Source organism: Lactuca saligna, chromosome 5 (genome assembly GCF_052625555.1).
Source record: "Lactuca saligna cultivar CGN05327 chromosome 5, ASM5262555v1, whole genome shotgun sequence".
NCBI lineage: Eukaryota > Viridiplantae > Streptophyta > Magnoliopsida > Asterales > Asteraceae > Lactuca > Lactuca saligna.
Window position 1 is genome coordinate 309,725,137 of NC_136421.1, and position 26,827 is coordinate 309,751,963.

The 26,827-nt window shown below is 35.4% G+C and overlaps 2 long non-coding RNA genes across 2 annotated transcripts; both read left to right on the forward strand.

Moving 5' to 3' along the window:
- Positions 1–10,272: 10,272 nt before the first annotated feature.
- Positions 10,273–11,167, forward strand: LOC145048569 (uncharacterized). The gene is made up of 2 exons (XR_013682900.1): positions 10,273–10,389; positions 10,828–11,167. It is a non-coding gene; the product is annotated as an uncharacterized LOC145048569 (long non-coding RNA).
- Positions 11,168–12,021: 854 nt separating this feature from the next.
- Positions 12,022–19,769, forward strand: LOC145048570 (uncharacterized). Its single transcript, XR_013682901.1, has 3 exons — positions 12,022–12,571; positions 12,649–12,790; positions 13,008–19,769. It is a non-coding gene; the product is annotated as an uncharacterized LOC145048570 (long non-coding RNA).
- The last annotated feature ends 7,058 nt before the right edge of the window (positions 19,770–26,827 follow it).

The window sequence follows — 26,827 nt, forward strand, 5'->3', positions numbered from 1 at the left end:
GAAAAGTGTATTCTGGACTAACGTCCGGAACGGTCGTATATTCCGGAGAGATAGAATTAGGGTTTTTTTTTTTCAAATATGTAATACATTTGTGTTTTTAATATATTTGTGTGTTCGTTACTTTCCATAAACATTCCAGAATGAGTATGTATACGAGTTTTTTCCGAGTTCCAGTATCTAGTAGAGGGTAATGGCAACGTATCGATGAATGTATACAGTATCTTGCTCCAGGTTACACATGCTTTGGTGTAGATATAACCAATGATATCAACTTTTTTGGGTTAGTTACGTTGGTTACTTCCAAGTACAGGTTACACACAAATCAAATTCGTATATCTTTTCAATGTCCTGAATCAAATATAGTTATGCAGATTCTTGAGGATAGTGATGTTAGATATTTTCTTAGTTTTGTTACTACTATGCCTCCCAACAAAGTACAATGGTTTGTTGTTAATAATGTTATGGAAAGTGGTACTAATCGATTTCCCAGGAAAAATCATTTTGGAAATGGTTCTTCCGGTGTTGGAAGTAACTAAATTTGTAATTTATTACCTATGATAACCAACCATGTTCCTTATTATAGGGACTTATACATAGGGGTGATTATAGCTCTAAAAGTAAGGTTGTTGTTCAGTATGACCTTACTATTGATGTTGATGAATCTGCGAATGATGAGGCAAAACTAATGATGTCGGTTGATGATGGTAATATAGTTCTACGCGGAGAACCAGTGGAACATTTTCAGAGTTACATTGAATTTGATGGGGATGGTCATGAAGATGGAGAAGAGGAAACTGATCCCTTACGACAACCTCGAAAAGCACAATAGGAAAAGTTTCATTATTATTTTTCGGATTTTGAAGAAACACAACCCACCCATTGGGGTATGCCTGACCTTTACCACTGCCTGAATTAGCTCAAAAAAATCGTAAATAGGCCACATCACACAGATATAATTCCCATATTAATTTATTACAAATCTTCAAAAACAGATAAGAACTTAAGCTTAATTTAGAATTAAAGTGAAAATTTTCACAAAAGACAGTTTTGAAGCTGTATGTTATATGGATAATTGTGACTGGCGGATTAGGGAAACAAAACATAATACTAATGATTCATTTCAAGTGGTTAGGCTATCGGAGAAACACACTTGCTCAAACACATAACTACGTTTTCATCACCGACAAGCCAACAAAAAGGTATTGGGTCACTTCTTCAAGGGCATATTAGCTGATAGTATCGGTAATATGTTGCGGGGGAACAGATACAACGAACTTTAAATGACCATCTTTGTGTACATATTTCATATTGTCAAGCATGGAATGCTAAAATGTATGCTCTAAATCTATTGAGAGGGACCCCTGAAGAAATTTTTCTTAGACTACCTATATACTATTACAGCTTGGAGAATAAGAATCCGGGAACGGTTACACATATAAAGACGAGTGATGACAACAAATTTGAATACTTTTTCATGGCTATAGCTTGTGCGGTAATATATTTTATATACCCACTTCTTTATATTTAATGTCTATACATATGCGTTCGTTTTAATTAGATTATTAATTACTTTTTAGGTTCAAGTTTCTCAAAGATGTTTGCATCCTATTATTATCATTGATGGCACACACCTTAAAAGGGAAATACTTGGGGTCCATGTTCCTAGCAGTAGTCATGGATGGTAATAACCAAATCCTTCCTATTGCATTTGGTGTTGGGAAAACTAAAAGTGGAGAGTCATGGATTTGGTTTTTATCAAGACTCAAAGAATGTATTAGAGACATGCCATCTTTGGCTATCATATTAGACAAAGCCAATTCAATTGAAATGACCATTCAAGCCGTGTTCCTGAATGAATATCACGGACTTTGTTGTCACCATTAGTTGATGAATATGAGAAAAAATATCGGCAAGCAAGAGAGAACAAAGATTTTGTTTTGGGAGGCTGCAAAGGCGTACCGAGATTCTGATTTCAAAGAAAGCTTGAGTAGGCTACGTCGTGCACTAAATGATGATTGTCAGACATGGCTAGACAGAATCGGTAACGAGAGATGGGAAAGGTCGTGTTTCCCCATGCTTTGGTACAATATTATGACATCAAATTATGTCGAGTTCGTTAATGCATTATAAAGAGATGCAAGGAAACTACCAATAACGATGTTGATCGTTTTCTTTCGAGCAACTATGCAATAATGGTGGTGTCAACAATGTAATATTGGAGGTAAGTGTTTCCCTATATTGTAATAGTTCAATAATAATTGTAGTGTAATTTACTGTACTTATGCTATAACGGTATTCAAGGAACTAAGATATCAACACTGCAGTGCATGGGTGTCATCGTACTTCACAATGGAAACATATTCATGAACATATGAAGAGGTTGTGTTTTCTGTGCCAGTTCCAGGTAAATACGAAGAACCGGATGAAGTTATGGTTGTTTTTCCACCATTGATGGACAAACGACAAGTCGGATGACCTAAAAACCACAACTGTATCCCATCACAAGGTGAAGGTCTGATTAAAAAAAATGTAGTCGTTGCCAAAGGACCGGTCACACAGCAGAAACTGTGATGCTCTATTTCCCGTAGAGTCAACAAAAAGTGAATATTTAAGTAGGACCAAGTCAAGTGGCAAAAATAATGTTCAATCTAAGAATAAACATACTAGTCAAAAAGGTAGCCAACTAGTCAAAAAGGTAGCCAACAGTATGATATTGTTGATTTAAAAAAACCTGTAGTGATGTTTGTATGATAATATTCTACAAAATGTTGGTCGGAAGGATAAACTTGTTTTTGCTACATCTTCAAAACACAATTGTTTTAAAACATTAAAAATAAAACCATAACTCAAACATTAGCGTAATATGCAACATCTATCCACTGCACACTCTCAATCTACCACCTACAGCACGCTCCTCCGCAGTAGGCTACAACAACTCGTTGCGGGGACGCTGCATAAAAAATATATATATAAAGGTTAATCATAAGTTATTTATATCATATCAACTTATAAATTATAAGGTGGAATAAACTACATACATTAGTAACAACGAGAATACGTTCACAATCAGGTGCATGTAAACGCCCCATCCTATGGTATGCAACTACCCGAGGGATAACACCCGGTATAGGGGAACCAACAATACTACTGTTGGAAAATGTCTCAAAGATCTTAAACATAGTGTACATACCTTAAATGCATAGACAAATCCCTACAGAGTATATGTGTGTCTATTGTTGATTCTTGCCGTATTTGGGTTCAAATGGTCCTTAATCTTATCAAACACAGTACGGAGTTATTTGTAAGTGAAATCTCTGCCCCATGGGTACCTTGTTGTTTGGGTTCAAATGGTCCTCAATCTTATTAAACTGGTTGTCGCAGGTATTTTCCCAAAAATCTTTGCTCTAGCATATACACTAGGGAGACTCTCACCACGTCTTCATTGCTTAATTGATGAAGTGAGTTATTGAACACGTTCGTAAGGTCATCCATACTCACCGAACGTGAAAGCGGCACAAATGGAAACATACATTCTCTGAATGTTGCAAACCCAAAACTAGGATGGAAATAATCCGCGAACCACAAGCCGGTGACCAAGGAGAATGCTTTCCCATCAAAGCAAACTTGATAGTCGCCAAGTGGAAATAGAAGCTCTTCTAGGTCAATTGGATCAAAAGTAGTAACTTCCTTGCACATAAGATAGTGACATAGTAAAGGGTGACATTCGTCACCCATCGGCATATTCACCTAATCATCAAAACATGATTGCCTAAACATCGCCGCACAAACCAGTCGGCTTTGTAAGCGCACCATGATTTCACGCTAAGTTCAGGTCTGCAGGTTGTAGTAACAATTGTTGCGTATGTTCTATCGTGCTACAATCAAAAGAATTGTTAGTTAGGGGTTTTTGTATGTATGTTTCAGACTAGAATTAGGGGATTTGATTGTATTTTCGAATTAGGGTTTTTGATTGTATTCCAAAATTAGGATTTTTGTATGTATGTTCCGGAATCCGAAAATTGGGTGCGGTATTCCAGACCATAAACATCAGACCAAACTTCCGGACCTAGTTCATTGTATTCTAGACATAATTTTCGGATTCCGGACACGTTCCGAACTAGCAAAAATTAGGGTTTTTGATTATGATGTATCATGTAGTATAAATGTATAAGTCTATGTAATCCTATAATTGCCATAACAAGATTAAACTTCACAGAAAACCCTATCATACCTATATAATTGCGTAAACTAAATTTGTTTAACGTATAATAAAAAATAAATGCATTTAGTTAGAAACAAATTTGAAACTTACAAATAAAAACTGCATTTCTTCACTGCTATCAGAAGATATTTTCAGTTGTAGAGGTGTCTCGAATAGGATGTCAAAGTGTAGTCTAAAACAAGGGATGTCAAAATGTAGTACGAAACGGGTTAAATGATATTTATAAGAGAACCAAATTATCGGGTCGAAATTATCTACCGATTTAACCGAATTTGAAATCGGGTCTAGAACAATCTATTTCGGACTAAGTTGTCATTTTGCAAAAAAATTAAAAAAACTAAATTAAAAAAAAAAAAAACAAAAAACAAAAAAATGGTTAAATTACTCAATTTCTCTTTTTAAAATACTTAAAAGATTTTTATGTTAATATCTCGTTATCCATAAACTAAGGTAAAATTGTTCTTTTACATACATCATTGGTGATGTAGTCGTTTACGGTTTAACCCAAGGATCTATCTATATATCATATAATAGACGTCTTTTTTTCTCAAACCACATTCATTTGAAACCTCATTTTTTAATTAATGTATTTTTTTTTTGGGGGGATAATGACTTGAAAGGGTAACGAACTTTCGATTTTTTTCACATTTAGTCACTAAACTTTTTTTTCGTTATCTATTTGTCATTGAACTATTGAAACTGTTCACATTTTACCCTTATGACCGACTGTTACCGGTCATAAGAGTAAAATGTGAACAGTTTCAATAGTTTAGTGACAAATACATAACGAAAAAAAGTTTAGTGACTAAATATGAACAAAACCGAAAGTTTGTTTCCTTCTAAAAAGTTCAATGATTAAATGTGAACAAACTTACTCTTGTATTATGTTTTAGCAAATTATTTATTTTTGTTAAATTGTAGCAATATTTGTTGATGAAGAAATCTATGAAATAAAAAAAACAAACAAAACGCTGAAAATAGATTTAAAAAACAAAAAACCGAAACCGAAATAAAAAACCAATGGTTTGACATTTTCCAAAATAAAAAATCAAAATTTCCAATTTGATTTTGGTTTTACAAAAACAATGAACCATTATCAGTGATGTAAATTATGACCATTGGTTTGACATGCGGAATTTGTGACATCCCATGAATACGTTGTTACAACATCATTTGAACTCGTAATTCATAGTAAGGGGTTAGAGTATCATCGCATGAATACGTAATCACAACATCGCCTGAACTCGTAATTCATCACCTACAGGTTATAAGTCTGTTGGTGTTTCCACTGGGTTGTCTAAAATAATCTGTGGCCGTCATCTATACTCTGGTAGATGACTACATCGTTACATTGTCGGTTAAGGTTATGGTATCTCCTTTCATCCTACATCACCTATTCATCATCATCTATTTACCAAATTATCATCACCTATCTCTCATCATTTTATTTCATCACACACCAACTATTTCATCTACCCATCTTTCATCAGCAACATATTTGTAGATATAAAATAAATATACCATTTAAATCTTTTAAAACTTGTATAAAATCGTTCATCCAGCATAGACAGCAAGTATTAAAATAATATGCATACATAGTACGTAATTATATAAAATACTTCATATCTGTGTGTAAGATGAAAGTAACTATATATACCATAAAAATCCCATAAATACTTCCTAACTTCAAACCCCAAGGTTTACTCTACTAAAGCTTCATATACTCGGCTCTCTGGACCTAGAGGGGTCCAAATTCCTAACTTCAAACCCCAAGGTTTACTCTACTAACGCTTCATATTCTCGGCTCTCTGGACCTAGAAGAGATTCAAGTCGTTTCAGCGGGGGCGGCCGCGGAAGAATTAAATTATTGTTCCAGTTAAGCGCCAGACGGGCGTGACTCCTTTTGAAAGACAAGAGTGCTCACCTTTCCTTTCTACTTTCATACCTCAATGAAAGAACTAGGGCTCTTAGATAAATCTATAACACAAACTTGCAAGAGGGGTTTGAGGCATTCAAAACCCCAAAGATGAAGTGATTCAATCCCTAACCCCAAAATGGAATCTACACAATAGGGAAGGAAAGGGGTTCATTTTTGTACCTCAGAATGAAGCTCCTTGCTTGAATAACTCAGAATAATAACCTTCCTTGGTCCCTCTTGCTGGAACTCTTCTCCTTTCTTGCAAAATCACACCAAAAAGCTCAAGATAGCTCTTCCTCTCACTCTACACACTCAAGCTCGCTAGGGTTCTCACTTATGGGAAAGGTAGTCGCAATTGAAGGCCATAAGTGCCTTTAATATGGCTCGGGCCCAAAGATTTAGGGTTTCTGCCAACAGTGCGGACTCGTCGAGTCCATTCATTAATCTGAGTCATCAGTCGCGACCTTACTCGACGAGTTCAGGCGTCAACTCGTCGAGTCTCTCTTCTTAACTCAAAAGAAAAATACTTAAATTATGATACATGGAAATCCTGATGTTACATTTTGTTTTTTTATTTCATAGATTTCTTCATCAACAAATGTTGCTACAATTAAACAAAAATAAATAATTTGCTAAAACACAATACAATAGGAAGTTTGTTCACATTTAGCCATTGAACTTTTTAGAGGGAAACGAACTTTCGATTTTGTTCACACTTAGTCACTAAACTTTTTTTCGTTATCTATTTGCCACTAAACTATTGAAATTGTTCACATTTTACCCTTATGACCGGTAACAGCCAGTCATAAGGGTAAAATATGAACAATTTCAATAGTTCAATGGCAAATAGATAATGAAAAAAAGTTTAGTGACTAAATGTGAACAAAGTTGAAAGTTCGTTACCCTTTCAAGTCATTATCCCAATTTTTTTCTCAAACCACATCCATTTGAAACCTTATTTTTTAACTAATGCAACTCAAAAGTGTTCTTAATTATAATTTAACACTCAAAAGTTGTATAACTTATATTATGTTTAATAAGCATTTAGTGAGAAGTTTACTATAAAAAGGTCAATCTTTTGGGAAGACATGCATACAAATCATATACAAATTTTAGAAAGAAAACAAACTTAAAGGTTTTTGTGTTGGGTTGAAGTCTTACGATCAGATTTGGAGATATGCTATTATATTAGAGCTTTTAATTTACAAGTTTGTTATACTAATTCGTTTTTATATTTTTTTCGTTTTTGAATTATTGTAATACAATCGTTGTATATTGATGTGTGTAAAACTCACTTAGTTTTAATCCTACTTTAATTATCAAATAACACACAAAAGGCAGTGAACCTATCAATTGTGGTATAGCTAAATAAGCAGGGTATCGAACACAGGGAACGGCAAATTAAATTAAAAACTAATTCTATCTAAGTTGATTAAGCAAATAAGGGTTTTTTCTCTAGTTTTACAAGACTAGAAACTTACTAACTAATTCAGGACTAGAAAAGGACAAATTAACTAGATTCAATAATGGGAAAAGAACTTCTGTTTAGTTCAACTCGGTTAACTTTATGGTTGATTTTAGGGTAATAGTGCAATGGATTAATTCTTTCGTTGGTTACCGATTCAAGTGATTAGGTTTATGTTCACTACCCTAATCCTTAGCAAATAAACTAATTCAAACAGTGGCCAATTGCTTAATTTAATTATATTTACTAGATTAATTATTCGGGTTAAGTTAGACTTGCAATAGCTAATTAATTCATTATTCTTAATTAACCTCTTGTTTGATGGTCATCTTACAAGCTTGCACATGAGTTTACTCAATTTCCTTATTAATCCTAGTTTCATGTTCATTAATTCTAGACATATGGTATAGTGGTCACATATCATATGAGGTTGATAATCAATAGATGTTCATGCTAATCAATTATCTTCCTATTAACAGAAAATTAATTATCATTCATACACAAGGTTCTTTAGCAAGCTAAAATAACAATTAATCACCAACTTGGAATTAATCCTACCAATCAATCAAACCATATTGTCAACTTTGTATTCCCAAACAGAAGTCTAAAGAATTTAGTTCATAACTAAGGTAAATAACAACAAACAAATAAGTTCAAGTTGCTTAATCATGTTGACAAAACAAAAGAATTAAGTAGAATGGTGAAATTATGCCTTAATTACTCCCGGGATTGGATTCTAGCTTCCTTGGTCGACTTCTAGGGTTCTCCTGGCTTCTTATTCGCAGCTAAGCACTTCTGAAACTTCCCATAATTTTTTCTTCTCGATTTGTGGAGTTATCTTTATATATGCGTTCCGACTCGTCGAGTCATATGGTGACTCGTCGAGTCCCTCTCACATCTTTCGTAATCCGATAACTATCTTGACTTCCGAATCATTATCCTTCTGATTCCGCGACCGGACTCGTCGAGTCAAGGCTCGACTCGACGAGTAGAAGCCTTTTTATGGGTGTTTTCTTTCTTCATTCCACTCTTGAGCTCCTAACCGCTTCTCTTGCTTCCTTTCGCTTCCGAGCTTCATCTTTGGACTGAAAAACATAATTTAACACTTTTAAGTACCGTTTGTCCATAATATGCAACAATTTAGCTAATATATGAATAAATAAACTACACTTAATACATACTAAATATGCACATATCATATATTGTGGTTTAATCGTTAATATATTGATCATATGTTATATAGGGTGATGTGGAAAATATTTAATTAAATATTTTAAATATATTTTTTTTGTACTGTTTCAAAAAGATAATTAATTACAACTCATACATATGTTATATTTTTTATCTCTCACTCACTCACTTTCTCTCTCTCTCTCTTTCCCTCCTTCTCTCTCTCTCTCTCTCTCTCTCTCTATATATATATATATATATATATATATATATATATATATATATATATATATATATATATATATATATATATATTAATAGAGGTTAAAATACTTCAACCAAAATTCATTTAAAATCTAATTCAAATGCTTTTTAATAATGATCGTAATAATTTCAACATGTATTACATAATTGATTGATTAATAAAAATATTAATATTTTGAAACTCCTAACTCTTAAACTTATATTTAATTTGTTAGTTAACTAAAATATTTTTCCTACATAAAGATAATATTTTTATGTTTGGTTAATCATATTTGTTTATCATTTTTTTCTTTGTTATTTAGAGTGCATATAATTAGAAAAAAAAAAGGTGTACATAAAATGACTACTTTAATTTTACATAGGAATCGATACCACTAAAGAGGTATGTCATCTTTAACCGGTGGTAGAAGATCCACATACCTTTTTAATTTTTTATATTAATGTTTAGTAATATCTATTTTATATTCATGTTCACCTTAGTTTTTTAGGTACAAATTAAAGAAGATGATTCTCGGCACATCAACATAAAGTCAAACGTACGCCTGACAAAATATGTAATTAATTAAATATCATATTTACTCATCGACTTATTTTAAAACTCTTGATAACATTTATGTATAATGATATATTTTGTATGACTTCATTCTTAATTTTAATGTTTAATATTTGAAACTTCATATATGAAATATTGGATATTTTGGTGTAATATAAATAGTGTAATGCAAAGTTTATTGGTTCAATATTGTTTATTAATAGCTCATTCAAAACAATTTCTTTCTTATTTTATCCAAAAAAATATTATCGGATATAAGAATAGTAGAAAACAAATATTAAAGAGTATTTCGATTATATTAATACTATACAAAAACTTATAATATATATTGGATTGAATAAAAAAAAAAGCAAAGTTTATAAGGTATGGAATAGATAAAAATATGAGTTGATGAATTTTTATATTATTTGATAATTCGATTAATCCTCAAAACATGACTAAAAACATAAATTTCAACATATTTTTATTTTTTAACCGTAAATATTTTAACCATTTAAATGCATTTTTGCGCAAGGTGGCGAGGTTACGCCTAGGTAAATATATAAATAGAAGCAAGAAGCCATTAGTATCTTTTTGAAGGGTTTAACTTGTACAGTTTAAAAGTATAGGAGCTAAGTTCTTCCTTGTACGAATTTCAGGTGCAGCAAAAGCCACAAAATATATCCATATTTCACTTTCGCACCCCAGGGTTTAGGCTAATTACAAATCTTGCACCAAAAGCCATTTGAAGCCCCAATTTCGTCAGATCTGCTCCCCATCTCCTTCGTTGCGTTGCAGCCCCATTAAAATCTCTTCCGGTATGCTCCTCCTTTCTGTATGATTCTCACACAGATTTATGTTTTCTTCTGTTTCATTCACAGACTCATTCATACTAACATCTAAATTTGTCACTTTAACAGCACTCGATTTTCATTTTCTTCGATTGATCTTCCATTTTCACTTTAGTGTTACTTTTCTCGTTTGTTCCTTCAAATTTGTGTGAGTAATTACTGTGGAAAGGTGTTATGATCTCATTGTTGATGTTATGGTGTTCGCTTTTAAGCGCTACGTACAGTGGGTCCATAACTCTAACTAGATTATTATCCAAATTGGAAATTACTCTTTAATTTCTTAACAAGCTATGAAGGCTGTTCTTTTCCCATTTCTATAGAGTAATAGCTTGTTTTTGCCTTCGATTTTTTTTCTATCTTTTGTTCAAAAGATAATTTTGATGTTTATTTATGTTTGTTTATCAGGGTCATTGGACAAGAATCACAGATGTGGTAGGCTATCATATAAACCCAGTTTATGACATCATTTCACCAAATCTTCATATTCCATTAATGGCTTTCAGTACGTTTGTATGCGTATATATTTTTATTGCATTCGTGACATCGAAAGCTCTAAACTCTGAGAAAAAATAGAGAGAAAAATTCAGACAAATTGTTACAATCTCATAGACTAATCATCCACCTTCCTCCCGATTACACCCATATTCTCCAAAGATTCATGTTGGGGAGTTGTTTCTTTTTTACCAAATGAGCTTAATAGTTTAAGCACTTAATATGAACAACTATATATGGATGTTTTTTTTTTAATCCATACTGGATGTCTTAATGGGTTAAGCAAAAAAAAAAAAAAAAAAAAACATGACTTAGTATGTTAAGAGTTATGACGTTAATACTTGATTTATTTGCCCTTCCCAATTCCCCTCATGTTAAAAGTGACTGGATATTGTTAAAACTAATGAATATTTGAAATTTATATTTTTTGAATGTAAGAAAAAAATGGTTATTTAGTTTTATTCAAATGATTCGGAAAACAGACACCACGTATCATTATCTGTTACATATTGGATTAAAAAGAAACAACATTTTTCTTAAGTTTTTTTGTTCCATGGAACAAATGCAACTTTAAGTTTCATTGAAAGGACCATTAGATTGAAGACCAACATGTTTCAATTATTTTATGATTTGACTAGAAATAAATTAAAAAACAAATGGGTGAGTGAGCATCGGATTATGCCTGGTGTGACATGATACCAAATTCAATATGAATATCGTGGCATTGGATACGTTTTTAGACTTGGATTCTTGTGGGAAGGTAATGAGTCACTTGACACATGTGTTACTTTCGGTCATGTGTAATAGGGGTTGTCTGTAAATTTCATATTAATTTAAGGATTTAAAGATTGAGTCTTATACTTAATATCCATTAATAAACATTATTAGAAGTCTTTTTCTTTAATACAAAAAATGGCCGACTTTATAAAGATACAACAACTACAAAGCCATGTTGAATTATTTTATCCTTAAAGTCATCAAACCATAAAAATTATGTTAAAATGAATAAAATGCCCATGTTGGAAAATTGGTTTTAACCAATTTCCAAAAAAGGGTTTCCCCCCTATTTTAGCATGAATTTCAAACCTTAAATATAATATTATATATTTGTGTTCTCCGTGATATCTTTGTTTTAATATATCATACTTCCAAAATGGATCAAAGATGAAAGAGAAATTTTATGTTAAAATGAGATGTTTTGAAGAAATTAACCAGTTGGTTAATGGAGTCTTTTGCTTTATCCCACATGGGGAGGATTAAAAGAAAATTAGATTTATAATTACAAAGACTTTTTAACCTTTAAGTTTCATAACACAAGTCTAGGAAGGTACTTCCGGCCCTCCTCAAGGATACCCGCAATGATTGGGTCAAGATCTTTGCTTTGCAGGAATTTTTTTTTTTCAGGAATTCTTCTATAAAGTCTTATGCTTCGATATTCAAGAACACTGACTGTGCCCAGAAATAGAAAGCTTCTGAATCCTACAAGGAGAGCAGCCAGATACATCTGTAAAAGTACAAGAATCGAACTTTAAGAGCTCCAGAAGGATTACTAGAGCGTTGGCTCGTTCTTCTTAAACTTCTTCCATTGTTAGCCATGATTAATAATCTCTTGTGAAATATCAGAGGCATAGGCAACATAAAATAGAAAATAAAGAAGGTGTAGTATAATATATCGTTGATTGCTATTCTTGAACCTCTTTACCATGCTAATAAGATTCAGTAATTCTCCAACAGAATTGGTTTCCACTTTTCATTGGCAAATCAAGAGGCAGATGATAAAAGATGGATCTGTTGGAATCATGAAGTGAATGTAGTGCTTGTCGACGCCTTTGAACAGTGTATCACAGTCGACACCAGCTTCCTTAATTCTGATCTGGTAAGGCTTACCTTTCTTTATGCAAAGTGCTCCATTCAATTCTTTGGGAAAAACTTCCATTACTGTCCTAAGACATACAAGGTCCATGGAGGGTTGCGGGTGATTTTAACGCCATTTCAGATGTGTCTGAAAAACTTGGTGGCAGACCTCCAAATCTTGTATCTTTGTAGGAATTCAATGCAATGATTAATGATTGTGGCATCATTGACTGCGGCAGAAAACCTGGTCGAATAAGCAAGAGTGGGGGCTTTGTTTGGGCGAGGCTTGACAGAGTTTTCACTAATCCGGCTTGTTGCTATGATTTGTGGGAGTCTCTTTCTGAAATGGAAAGAGTGCATTATTTTCCATGGCTTTTTTGCGGGGGACCCTAATGAAGTGGCTAATGGTGAGGTGGAAAATGGATCAACTGCTTTGAGGAGATTCTTTTCTTCAAAGATTCCGAGAAATAGGGATAACAAGAGATAGGATCCGCCCGGTATGGGATGAGTCAACTTAGATTCTCTCACAATCCTCTAGTACTCAACCTTAATTGGCGCTGCTGGGCCGAAGAAGAACTTGTTGTCGAAAAGGAAAAAAAGTACACTACCCTTATAATACACTGGCTAGCGCCTTTGTTCGATTGGACTGGGGCCTCAGCTTTTTTAAGGTAAAGACATTGGCAAGGTCCTCTTGCTCTGCTCTGTCCTCAACTACGACGGCTACTGGAGTGAGGTTGCGTATATAATAGAGTGGCATTTGGGCCCATAGATAGAGTCATCCCATCCAATGCCTTTTCGTTACCGCTCCGTGGGGGCTTTCTGGAAGAAAGGTGCCAGGTTCATCAGGGTCGAAATCAAACCTGATAGAAGATTCATCAAAGTGCTTGCGGAGTGAGGGCTTTACGGCCCGATGATAGGACATAGGACAGACTTGAGCTCTTCTTCTTCATTGGAACCTGCCGTACCAGAAAGATCTTATTATGGCGTCATCTGTTGGGTAGCTCATTTGGCCACGTCTTTGTGAGCTCTTCCTTTGAACTGGATTTGATTTCACCCCTTAAAGCAGACATCAAGAGCTAAGAAGGGGGCCAACAAGCCCCTTTGAAGCTAATGCCTTAGAAGCTACAGGACATAGAAGCAGGCCAACAAGTGGATTGAATCTTTTCCAGTCTAGAGAGAATGCTGACATGAGTAACGATAAATCCTGTGAAAAACACGATCGCCTGCCAGTGGAAGGTTTTCTGCGTTCAGTCAATCTACGCAGAGTGAATCGGTCCCTAAGGAACCCCCGAAAGGGCTGCCGTCCGATGGGTACACGAAAGTGACGAAGTTGCTTTGACTACAGAACCATGCCTGTCTGTTGGAGCGAATTGGATGATCGGGCCGAGGGCTGCCCCCTCTTCCCCTCACTCTCCTTTCCCTAATATGAACCTTGAGTCATCAAAGCCTTTCTGACTCGGCCTGGCCCGGTCGCCCTACGCGACTGGCGCTTCAAAAGGCGAAACTCTCGTCGTAGTTTGGCGACCTAAGGGGCGGACACTTTTTGTTATCTAAAGGCGAAGACTCTGAAGTGGGCGAACACTCGGCCCAGCGGGCGAACATGCCGGGCTCCGGCTCCGCGCACCTGCTGACACCTTTCGAAGCACTACTCTTTCTTCAACTAGGTCGGACGCACAAAGCGCTCCACCTGAGTTAGAGCGGTTATTTGAGAGAATCTGCAATGAATACGCGGAGTGGGTGGTGATAGCCGATAAGCAATTACCCCCCGAATGGGACATGCCTGACCTTGTTCGGGCAGTGATAGGGGAGGAAGCGCTAGCCACCCCAAGCTATATGAGCGATGCCTATTATGATGTAATGTTACATGGACAAAATAGTTGGTTATGCCAATCAATTTTGAAGTTTCTTGATCTAATCAACTATGTCTTCTAGTCTGTTTGGAAGGAGAACTCATTTTCATTTCATCTTGTGACTCATTCTCTTCGATCTTCTCTTTGATTGCTTTTGAAAACGTCTTTTTAACTGAACTACAATGGTCTGATTCTTTTGAAGAAGATATGTAGGCAATTCGGCGTATACCCGGATGCGACCCCATCCACTCCCTCCATCCATGGATAAGGATAAAACAGCATCTTTCACTGTTTCGTTGGAAAAACCAACGCTCATATTGACTTTCTTTCGCCCTACTCTAAGGGTACTTTAAAGATTTTGATATCTTTTTTTTATATTATATAAAGGCCCCAGAACGCTAAAAGGTGAGGGAACCAGAGTTCTCTTTCTAAAAAAGAAAAAGAAATGACTATAAGGAACCAACTATTATCGATTCTTAAACAACTTTCCCGACGATTTGTGATCTTGGGAGATGTCCTTTACAAAAGGTCACTCGCCCTTCCGAAATAAGGAGCACACATTGTTGAACAAGCTCATTCAAGTGGGTGCGGAGGACACGTCAACAGCCAAATGCTTGCCAAGAAAATCATGAGGCAAGGCCCCCTATTAAAAGTAAGGGTGTCAAGAGATGTCAGAAATGTAAACTCCTTTTATTTGATGGAATTTTCTTTCAAAATGCTGCATCATGTCGAATGGCGGGTCCATCGTCTATCCCCAAGGTAAGACCCCGAATGAAAAAAACGTACCTTCGAAGGCATGATTGCTGCGATCAGGAGCTGCTTAACATCATTGAGAACAGGAGATCAGAAGATTTGGTGGAGGATAAAGTCAAAAGTGAACCAACACTGGGATCTGATCATAGCCGCCGTGAAGTGTTTGGATGCAAAGGCGATGGTTTTTAGATTCGGCAAACATGAGATGTGTCCTGCACGAAGTACATCGAATTTTGGAGATATCCCGTAATGTCCTTTTTGTACCTAGATAAGGACGACCTCGAGAGAGCAGACGACCAGTAGAGTAGGTGCTCCATCTCGTTCCTGCTGCGTAGGTCTAAGGTAATTCACAGTGCTAGCAGATCAGAAGGAAGTGGGCCCTCACCCTTCTCTAATCTAATAGGGGCAGTGCTACCTATAGAACGGGAATGTTCATCCTCTCTTAAAGTCCGTTATGGATTTCAAGTCGGGAATAGAGCTGTGGTAAGCAATATAGATCGCCCCTGACTCTCTCTCTATAAAAAAAAAGCCCTTCTTAATTCTTAACTTAATAAGGCTTCGGCCCTATGGAGTAAAGGGAAGTGCAGATCTGGAGTGTTTGGACGATAAATAAAGGCTTTGCAGCAAGCGGAGTTGTACCGAAATTGAATTTTCCGGGCATACGAGAAAAGAGTCCAGCCGAGCATATTTGTTTGCTAGTTTCTTGATCCCGGAAATCTTGTACTCAGAGTCACGGATAACTCAAGGCAAGGGGCGGCCTGATTCGACATTGTTGTTTACTCTGATCCGGTCGAGGTGGTTTTCACCAGCGCGTAGGTGGTCTAAGTTCCTATGACCGAGTCTTTCTGGCCCCTGTGAACATCTTTTCTTAATGTATTAAAGAGGGCCTCTCTAACCGGTGAAGGTGGGTGTCCACTAACGGCCATTCCTGGCTCGGCTCCGATAACGCAATTCCGGGAGGAGTCGGTAGTTGGGCGCTGGATCCCTTCGGACCTGGAGAACGTGTGACGCTGAGTCGGGGTTTGGTGAACCAACAGGTCGCTCCTCTAGTTGAAGTATCGGGCCCCTTTTTTGTTGCCTAGGTTACACCTTCGGAATACCCCAGAAGGGAATTTTTATCTACTCCCCCCAATCTGCACTTTACGCCACGCCGACTCCCCTTTCGTCATAAGGCGTGGAATTAGACCAAACGAATGGCATCTTCTTCTGGAAATCCTAGCTATTCTTAGCATGATATTGGGGAATCTCATTGCTATTACTCAAACAAGCATGAAACGTATGCTTGCATATTCGTCCATAGGTCAAATCGGATATGTAATTATTGGAATAATTGTTGGAGACTCAAATGATGGATATGCAAGCATGATAACTTATATGTTGTTCTATATCTCCATGAGTGCCCTCGATTGACATTTATCATCGAATAAGGAATCCTTCCATGGATGAGAAGGTTGAGTTACAGTACAGACTCCGTTGGCTTTCGCAAGGAAGCATCTCGAAAGTTCCGCAATCTATGGTTGATGCCTCACTCGCTGCCATCTACACTTGGAGAAAGGGACCGGAAAGAGCCTATTCGAGAACAGTAAGAGCAGACAATGAATGTGCTTGCGTCCTCTTCTTTTACTATTATACCTGCCCATGGAACTGTGCACAACCGATTTGTAACAAGCAAGAAGAGCGGATACGTCGTTCTTTCTCTTTCAAAGAGCGCTCCCGATGGCTAATGTATTGACCTCTTAAAGCATTTCAACAGGCCTGTACAGATAAATGTATCTTTAACCACTTTATAGCCTTGGCAGATTTGCTTTCTTTCCCGCTTTCGACTGGGTTCAAAAGGACGATGGAAGCGAAAAGATCACACCGAAAAAGCCGGAATCGGTGTATTGCCTGGGGATGATAGCCTTGTTGATTGCAAGTGCTATCTTAGATCCATTTTGAAAGGTCGGTTTAGTAAGAAATTTTTTCAAGAGAAGGAAGTTTTAAGCAAGGAGACTCATCGAAGAAAGGGTTGTGACTATATGGATGTATCGAAAGACGGATGAAATAGATTCTCATAGCCTATCCCTTGTCTTGTCTCCTGCCTACGTTCCAACCAGTAGTAAGCAGCTAACCTTCCTGCCCGTCCGGGGTTATCTCTGCTCGGTTCCGCAATCAATCCCAGATCCATCCATTTGAGGGGGGTCAAATTCTGCGCTCTTATAATTGCTTAGATAGAAGGGTTCAAAAATCGTATACTTTTTCGATGCCCTCTATCGGCGATAGTTCGACGGACTACTTTTGCGATGTCTGTCACATGAAGAAGCTCAGCAAGCCTTGCAAGAAGTACATGCTTTACTAATGCATAGTAATAGTGGTTTGCTGGGTTGGTTTTGCTCTCTACCTTCTCACGGGGATGGAAACAAGAGAGGTCAACTGGAGTGGAAGCCAAACGAAACGACGGGGCCGAAAATCTGTGATCGACCCGAAGAACCCTTACCTTGATGCCTACAGAAAAATTGATTTGACAGTGATGGCTGCCTTCACCCTATGAGTGGGGTCTTTGCCTGGAAAAAAGGCTTTCACTATAGAAAATTCTCAAGTAGATGTTCCCTGAAATGGTTGCTCTTTCGAAAGCAATGGTTGCTAGGAATGGTTTTGCTGTCTAGCTCTTGCAAGCAAGGCGTGAAGCGATTCTCTTGAGCTCTAACCGGCTAAACCCGCTTTGGTGGCCCGCCCCAAGTCTTGCCCATAGCTGACTTCTTTGCTAGATGATATCGAATAGTACGACTAGAGTTCAATCCCTCAGAAAGTCATAGTACGACTACAGGGAAAGAGATCTGAAAGTAGCCTTTTACCCCGTTATTCGATGGTGAATGCAGCCTAGCTCTCCCCATTCAATAGGCTAAGCCTATCCCTTTGCCGTAAAGCTAAGACAGAACTCAGCTAGGACCGAAGATAGGATTGCCAACCGGATGAAAACCGAAGAGAGCATTGCCAGTTTCATTCCAGTCTTTTCTCAATTGAGAAGTCAACCAACAGGTCAATCCTTCCCTTATATCATATCCATTTTACACAGTCTTTGTTGAAATAGTGTAAATAGTGCGAGACTTTCAACTAATGAAATCTAAACCAGCTAGTTCAGTCAGATACCGGCTAAGCAACCTCTAAAGCAGCTATCGGAGCAGTAGCAGCGCTCAAGTTTTTTGGCTTCCTATAATAGAAACCCCTCCTAGGTTGTGGCAACTTTCTACTCCTCCTGAGCTGTCTTGTCGTAAAAAAAAGAAAATTGCTTCGAGCATCCGGCTTCACCACCGCTGCCTGCTCTCTCCTTCTTCGGCACTTCCCAGTCCAAAACAGACCTGATCTTCTCTTGATCCATCTGAATCACACCCTTGCTGATCCAATGGCCAAGAAATAGCACTTTAGTCTGAGTACCCTTTCACGTACAGCCTCTTTTCCTGCTACACCCGGAACACTGTACTCAGGGTTCCAAACCTCCAGTGAGTGACTATAAACGATTATGTCATCGAGGTTTTCCTGGTCAAGGTAAGGCTTTGAGTTATCCGTTTAAGTGCGGAACAAGACCTGAATTAGGATGATATTCATAAAGCGGTTACTCTTTGTGTACGTTATGGAGTCTCCACTCCATGTTGAAAGCTCTTTCAAATAGCATGAGCGTTGAAAGTCTTCAATTAGACTAGAGCGTTAGATTCTTTTTTTTTTTTTTTTACTTCTTTCAAAGGGGGAATGAAGAAAAGAAGAGAGGAGGAAAGTGGTTCACTGGAGTTTGTCTCTTGAAAATGGTTATTATCTTGAAGGTCTTTTTCTCTATTTTCTTTCATGGTATTAAAGCCAACAAACAAGAGAATTAGGGTGTTAAAAAAAGAACCCCAAACCTGCTTGTTTAGAGAATAAAATTGTTCCTGTCTGCTTTTTCTTTTTTGATTGATTTTATGACCGATAGAAATGGAAACTTTTTTATTAGATGCCCTATACCTACCCGAATTCGCGCAAGTGTGTCCACACCCCCCAAACTGACTTGACGAGGAATCCATTCTCGCGAACAAACACAACCCCTACACACACCTAGGAGCACCCCTTCCTGCATATCCATACAAGACCCGAGTAGGCGGGTCGAGGTCCTACGAGGTACCCACTACTCGGAGTACCCTCCCCAAAGGAAAAAGATGTGTTTGTCAGGTTCGGTTCTTCTTAGTTGGGTTGGGCGGGTTCGACCAGAAATGCTATGCTTACACACAAGACTACCCCTCTTCCCGAAAGCTTCGCGGGGACTACTTTACGACGACGGACGACCGCCCGTAGGGGGTTTACTGCACAAGGCCCCTGCAGAGGAAAAGCTTGATCCCAGCGAATATAAGATGCTCAGCTCCGCACAACATAGGGATTAGCACGCTTTCGGGAAGAACATAGAATAGTAGAGGATCCAGCATGCGGAACACGGCGATCATTAGAAATTCACGAATTAGAGATGCTGTAATATACTCTTTCCCATAACTTCTCATACCAGACCAACCCACTAAAATGCAAATAGGGATCAGAAATGTGGTCAATATCACGAAGAATAAAGAGATACCGTCTATACCCAAATAAAAATGGATGTTTTCATAAGGAAGCCATCGAAGGCTTTCCACAAATTGAGATTTGGCCGTAGAAGGATCGAATTGTATCCGAAGAACAGGGGAATACAAAAAAGTAATAAGAGAGGCGCACAGACCAATCAATCTCTCAATGGTTTCAAATGTGAGCCAACTTGACTTGGGTTCAGAACCAATTTTATGTTCTGTTCTTTCTTGCAAATTCCCCGTTATATTTTCCTAACACTTAATACATATTATTTTTGGTTTGTTATCCAATTAATAATGAATTATTTTCGGTTTTTTTATCCAATTAACAATGAATTAGAATCAATTTCATGGATGCTTTTCGTGACATTTTCTTGTTTTAAATGTAGTTTTCAACAAGTCCATGATACCATATTCAAATCGAACAATAAATATCTCATTTCTAAATGCATATATTTAGTGAAATATGGTTTTCTACTAATATATGTGGCACAAACCTTTTAGAATCGGTTTTTGTAAGAATTAGTGTGAAAAAGGTAATGTAGGTTTTGATAGTAGTGGCCACTAGATTTAGTAGATAACCATATTTCACTATAAATGTAGTATTATTATTTATATGGGTATGAATCGTGAGATGCTTTATAAGCCATCTATATTGACTTATTTGATAAGGGGAAATGAAAAAAATGAAAGAGATCAAACACTACTCATTACCGTGGAGACTCAATAGTCTCCTTTCTAAGATTACATGTTACTCAAAAGCTATGCTACAAAATCTACCTTTTGTGATTTGGGTTCCCTAACCATACACAAATCAATATTTTACTTTCAAATCATAAACCAAATGGAGAATCAAATATAATAATGTTTGCTTTATTTTAGGCCATATTATATGATATAGAGTTGACAAAATGGAGTGAAAGGTCAAAATGGGTCGGATCATTTTTTGAATTTTATAAATAACTGGTATCATATGGTCGCAAAACTATACTATGAAATTAACATCTATTTTTTTCTAATAAAATGGTTTATGGAGTTATAACTTATAATCATTTGAATATATTATTATTCATTTGAAACCCATTTCACAGAGGGCACATTTGGTTTATGATTCTTGTTCAATTGAAGAAATTGAACGACACATTCTTTCTGTAACGTGTTCATTTAGACTATGTAATTTGATTATTCAAACTCCATTTAAATCCATGTTAAATGACTTTATCATTCCTAAGGATAGTGCCAATGAATCTAAATTTCTAACTAGCAATTTTATTTAAAAGACAAATCAATAGAGAACCATAATTATTGGTTCTTCAAGGAACCAAATATTTTTTTCAATTTCTAGAGCTTATTCTTTATCGAAAAAAAATCTAAAAATATCTAGATTCATTTATTAACATTGTGAATGTGAAAAATATTTTTCGGATTCACCGTGTGAATCTGGATTCACGTTGTAAATTTTCAAAGATTCACATTATGAATTTGACGTAAAAAAATCGAATTATATATATATATATATATATATATATATATATATATATATATATATATATATATATATATAACACTCAAATAAAGATACAAATGTCACCTAAACCAACAACAAAAAATCCAAAAATTATAAATATATATTCTTTGCTCAATATAGACCAAAACTTGATCATTCCAAAAAAAAATGTTATTTAAATTGAAAATCAATTGTGTAATAAAATAGGTTTTATATAAGAGTTTAAAAAAATGACATGCTCTCTGTAATTAAAAAAAAAGTAAATTAGAATCCTAAATCTTTTTTATATTCAGACAATCTATCTAATTTGGTTTTGTTGCGTTTTTTGTCCTAAAAATACAAGTATACATTTATTAACTATTTATAAAAAATAACAAATATGTATCTCTATTAGGAATGTCAATTAGGCCAAATCGGGGTGGAAATAGCCTCTCCATCCCCCGCTCATGAATTTGCCTATTTCCCCTAACCCGAATCTTGACCTCGAATTCCCGTATTTACGAACCCTCAATCATGAATTTCAATATCATCCCGTTTTCATGTTTCCTCTAAATCCTCTGTTATTTTGGTTTGGCTTGAAATTCTTTGTTTAACCTTTCTTACCCTATTTTCGCTCTTTTATTTTGTTTAACCTTAAACATTACACTAATTAATTAAATACTATATATATATATATATATATATATATATATATATATATATATATATATATATATATATATATATATATATATAATACACAATGACGGATCTAAGTTTAATATTTGTTTTTAAAAATAAAATAATTAACCTTAAACGTTACAGTAACTATTTAAACATGTAACAACATATAATACTACAATAGATCAATGTCTCGAGAATACAAAGACTAATATCTAGATCATTCACCAATCTCATTAATACTTAAATGACTATCAAATAAAGATTAGTCATTCAAGACAATTGGGAAGCAAAATCATTTTGGTAGATAGCCTTTTTGAAATCCAAATACCATGCCAACATATCTATCTTAGACATCACTCTCGTAAGTAGATCAATCAGTATAGTAATTGGGATTAATTATTAATCTAATACACGAGTTCATAATTAGGAAAATAGGTATACTCTATATCAAGTTATACTTAAAGCGAAAGTGTAACTTACCCGATTAACGGATAACTCGGAAAATGGCGAGCATAATTTCAACGCTTGATCCTTCTCTTAAGGATCCTTTAGAATCTTCTGGCGCTTCACTACCGATACTACAGAACGATAAATCGAAACACGAGGGACTGAGATCTCGAGAGGGAGAGAGGGAGATTTGAAGAGGTGCAATAAAGAAAAAGGCTTGAGGCCTCTATTTATAGGCGGGAAAACCAGCATTCGTGTCGTGATATAGCACTGGTCACGCCACAACTTTTGACCAGGTGTAACACCCGTAAATTGAGGCTAGACGTTTAAAGATTTATAGTTATAATTATTCATTTCTATTGAATAATTAAAATCCTCAAATAAGATTATTTAGAATAAATAATCCAAATGAAAGTTGTAGTAGTCGTGAATACGAACACATGGGTATAAAGAACGCTAAAATCTAACGTCATATGAATAAATTATGATTTTTCAAAGATTCGCGTTACTGCGCATTTTGCCAGTATTTGTTGTAAAATACGAATATATATATATATATATATATATATATATATATATATATATATATATATATATATATATTACTTGTTAGCCAAAGTACTATAAACAAGAGTTGATATCTACATAATTACGAAATAGTAGATATAAAGAAAGTTGAGAACATAACTCATATGAAGAAGTTCTGAATTTCGCAAGATCATTCACAGTATAATCTATATAAAGTATAAAGTGAAAACAGAATGTGAATTAGTTATTGAGATATAAATGAAAGTTGTAGTACATGGAATTACAAAACCATGGATACAAAGAATATCGAAAATGAAGCTCGTATGTAAAAATTATGTTTTCTGCAGAACGCGGGAAATTACATACAAAGGGTGACGTGGCACCACAAGAACGCGTCACGTCGAACCTCGAGACCCAACTCTCCCATCAACAAAGTGTTGATGTAGCACCAACATATTATTTTTGACATGTAGGCGCGACACAACCATCCTTAGGCACGACGCACTTTCTCGAGTCCTATATATGGCCTCATTTTTTCACTTTTCTTCACACCTTTCTCTCTCAATTTTTCTCGCACCCTCAGGATCCAACTTTTCTGAATTTCCAGGATTTCTTAGCGAGGCATTGCAGCGGTGGAAAGCCAGACAGAAATAAGTATTCAGCGTCGAAGTTCCACCCGCGAAGTTTTTGAGTTTTCTCTAGAAAACATGTAAGTTGAGTTGCACTTACTATGCTTTTAAGTGTAACTTGTATTTATGTTCGTTATTGTTATTATGAACCTATAAATAAGGTTTATCCGTAATTTCAGTTATTATACTGATTGATTTACTTATAGGAGTGATGTCTAAGCAAGACCTTAGTGAGGTGTTGAAAGTGGATTTTCCAAACAGTATATTTATAAACCAAACAAATCATACTTCCAATATGATCTTATCTAGTCATTCCTTATTTGATAGAACTTATTATTCATTTGGATTAATGAGGAATATTAGATATTGTAATTATAGTCACAAACAATTTAAATGAATGTTGAAATATAGTAATATTCATATTTAGGTTGTTTAAAAGGGAAAATAAGAAGTTAGGCGATGAGCTAACCTACCTGAAAGTCTTTTACCTTTAATCAGGTGAGTGTGTAGTTACTTTTAAGAAAACGATTTTAATAGAAGTATTTAATATCAATTGAATGCTTATTATTTGGAATACATATTAAGCATATGTTTGCATGAACATGTAAATTGTATTGGGAGCTAATTACATGTATTGTAATTTGATATAGTTATAAACTTAGACATATAAAGGACACTTAGTTCACACTAATTTGAATAAGTAGGTAGTATCATACTAGGGGTGTGAGTGAGAATTAGAATGGAGATTGGAACTCTGTATAGTAGCACTATTACGTGCTACGACACGGGTTACATACCGAAGTACTACACTAATATTCCTTTAAACAGATCGATATGATAGGTTTGTATCATGCAACCGATAATGTATGTCCGGTCATCGCCCAGGGTAATTTGACAATCATTGAAGCTCTATATACTATCTTGTGGACCATTGTCGGGTGTTTACTCATGTAGTTGTTTTTGTACTCCACCCCTCAACATGGTTACCTTAATGACTTATACTTGCCAAGCAATCCCTGAAACAGTTTATTCTACTCATTTCTTACAGTGATCCATCAGGTTGGATCTCAAGGGATCATTGTTACAGGATCAGCTTGTTAGAATCGACGGGCTAGGTAATTGGGTATAGTGTCTTACAAATATCTATGTTGTATGATATATTTATATTGTTTGGTAACAGATGGTTTTGTAGGATTATTATTTATAGATTATTATCATAATGATATTATGGGATTGAAAACCTTATGTGTCTCACCAGGTTCCCAAACCGACCCACTCAAATTATGTACATCACAGGTAGTGGTATTAAGGCTGTTGGAACTTGATTAAGATGTCGAGTGAATATGAGACATCTTGCAATAATATTCAGGACCAATATGTCTTTACGATGTAACTTATGTTGTGTATTGATTATAACATCCTTAAGGTTTTGTTATTTTGAAACAACATATGTACTAAAAAGGTTTTAATAAACTAGGACTTTTCGCAAACAAAGACAGCATGGTTTTGAAAGAATAAAGAAATTTTTTATTTGATTCTGAAAAATAGAGGATGTCACACCAGTTTAGATCATCCTTTCGTGAACACAACCCTCGGGCTTTACAATCAGTGCATTTAATGCTTGCGTCACTAAACCCGACAAGCGTGTTGCAAAGTTTATAAAATCACACAAATTTATAAAAATTGTAACTTTTGTTGGAATAGTGTCTAAGGCTGCAACTATATTAAGCAAGTATTTGACCCGATTGAGCATGGTCCTTTTGGGTTGCCTTCACCATAGCAACTTGATAGGATGATTTACAATGAGAGTTGAAATATTATAACGAATAATATTATTATTGTTTGATTAATATAAGTCATAAATTAATTAGGAATTAATTTGGTGACTTAAAGAGATTAATTAAATAGAAGGACTTAAACTGTCAAATGTGTGATAGTTATACTTTAGGCTGTAATCCTTTATGGATGGTATGGTGGACGATTTTAGGGATTAGGATAATCCTAAAATTCGTCCAAAGGGTTATCATAAAGGGATTAGGATTGCTTTGGGCTTAAGTTATCCAATTAGGGTTTAAGGGTGAAACCCTAGGAGCCTTACAAGTATAAATAGACCCTTGGGTTCATGGAATTCGACACACCTTGTTCCTAAGGAAACCCTGGTCGATTTCTAAGTCCTTTCCCACTCTTTCAAATCATCCTCTTGCTAGTTGGTGTTTGTAAGCCACTAGAGGAGTGACAATTGTGACTCTAAAGCTCCAAGAACAAAGATCAAACAAGTGATTCAAGGTAAACTCATAACTCTAAATTCCCAATGTTGTTATGCTAGAATAACCATTGTAAGTCTTGGATTCATGCATTTTCAATTAGAGAAACCTAGATCCAAGCATTAGGGTTTGTATGTGCAGATAGGAATGTTCATATGGCTAAAACCCATCAGTGGTATCAGAGCCTAGGTTGGTTTCTATTGAATTGATGCATTGGTTACTTGTTTGATGCTTGCAAAATTCGATTTTGTGTTCCTGCCTGATGAACTCGGCGAGTTCCATAGTGGACTCGGCGAGTAGGCCTCAACTTGGCGAGTCCATTGTGGTACTCGGTGAGTTCGAGCATCAGAAAGAGCTAATTTCGGGATTTCTTGTTGTTTATCCTTTTGAAACTTACCTTAATCATATTAGGTCAATATAAATCCGATTTTTTTGATATATTTGAGTATATCCTTGACCTAATTGAAGATATTTATCAATTAATTAAATATTAGTTTCCTTATGTGATAATTGACTAATTATTTTAATTAAATTGGTAAATTGTTTTGCAAGAAATAATTAAATAAATCAAATATGGATAATTATGTGATTAAATGTTAATTGAGATTATTTGTTATTTGATCCTCTATGTTTTGAAAAGTTTAAAACCTACCCTCAAGTTTTGAAATTTTTGTTTTGTTATTAAAAGTTTAATTTGGACAAATTTAAATTTTAAACCCTAGAATTTTACAAGTTTAAAATTCAACCCTATACTAATATAATATTACAAGATTAATATATATATATATATATATATATATATATATATATATATATATATATATATGTATAATTAAAATGCTAGTCTTACCGTTAG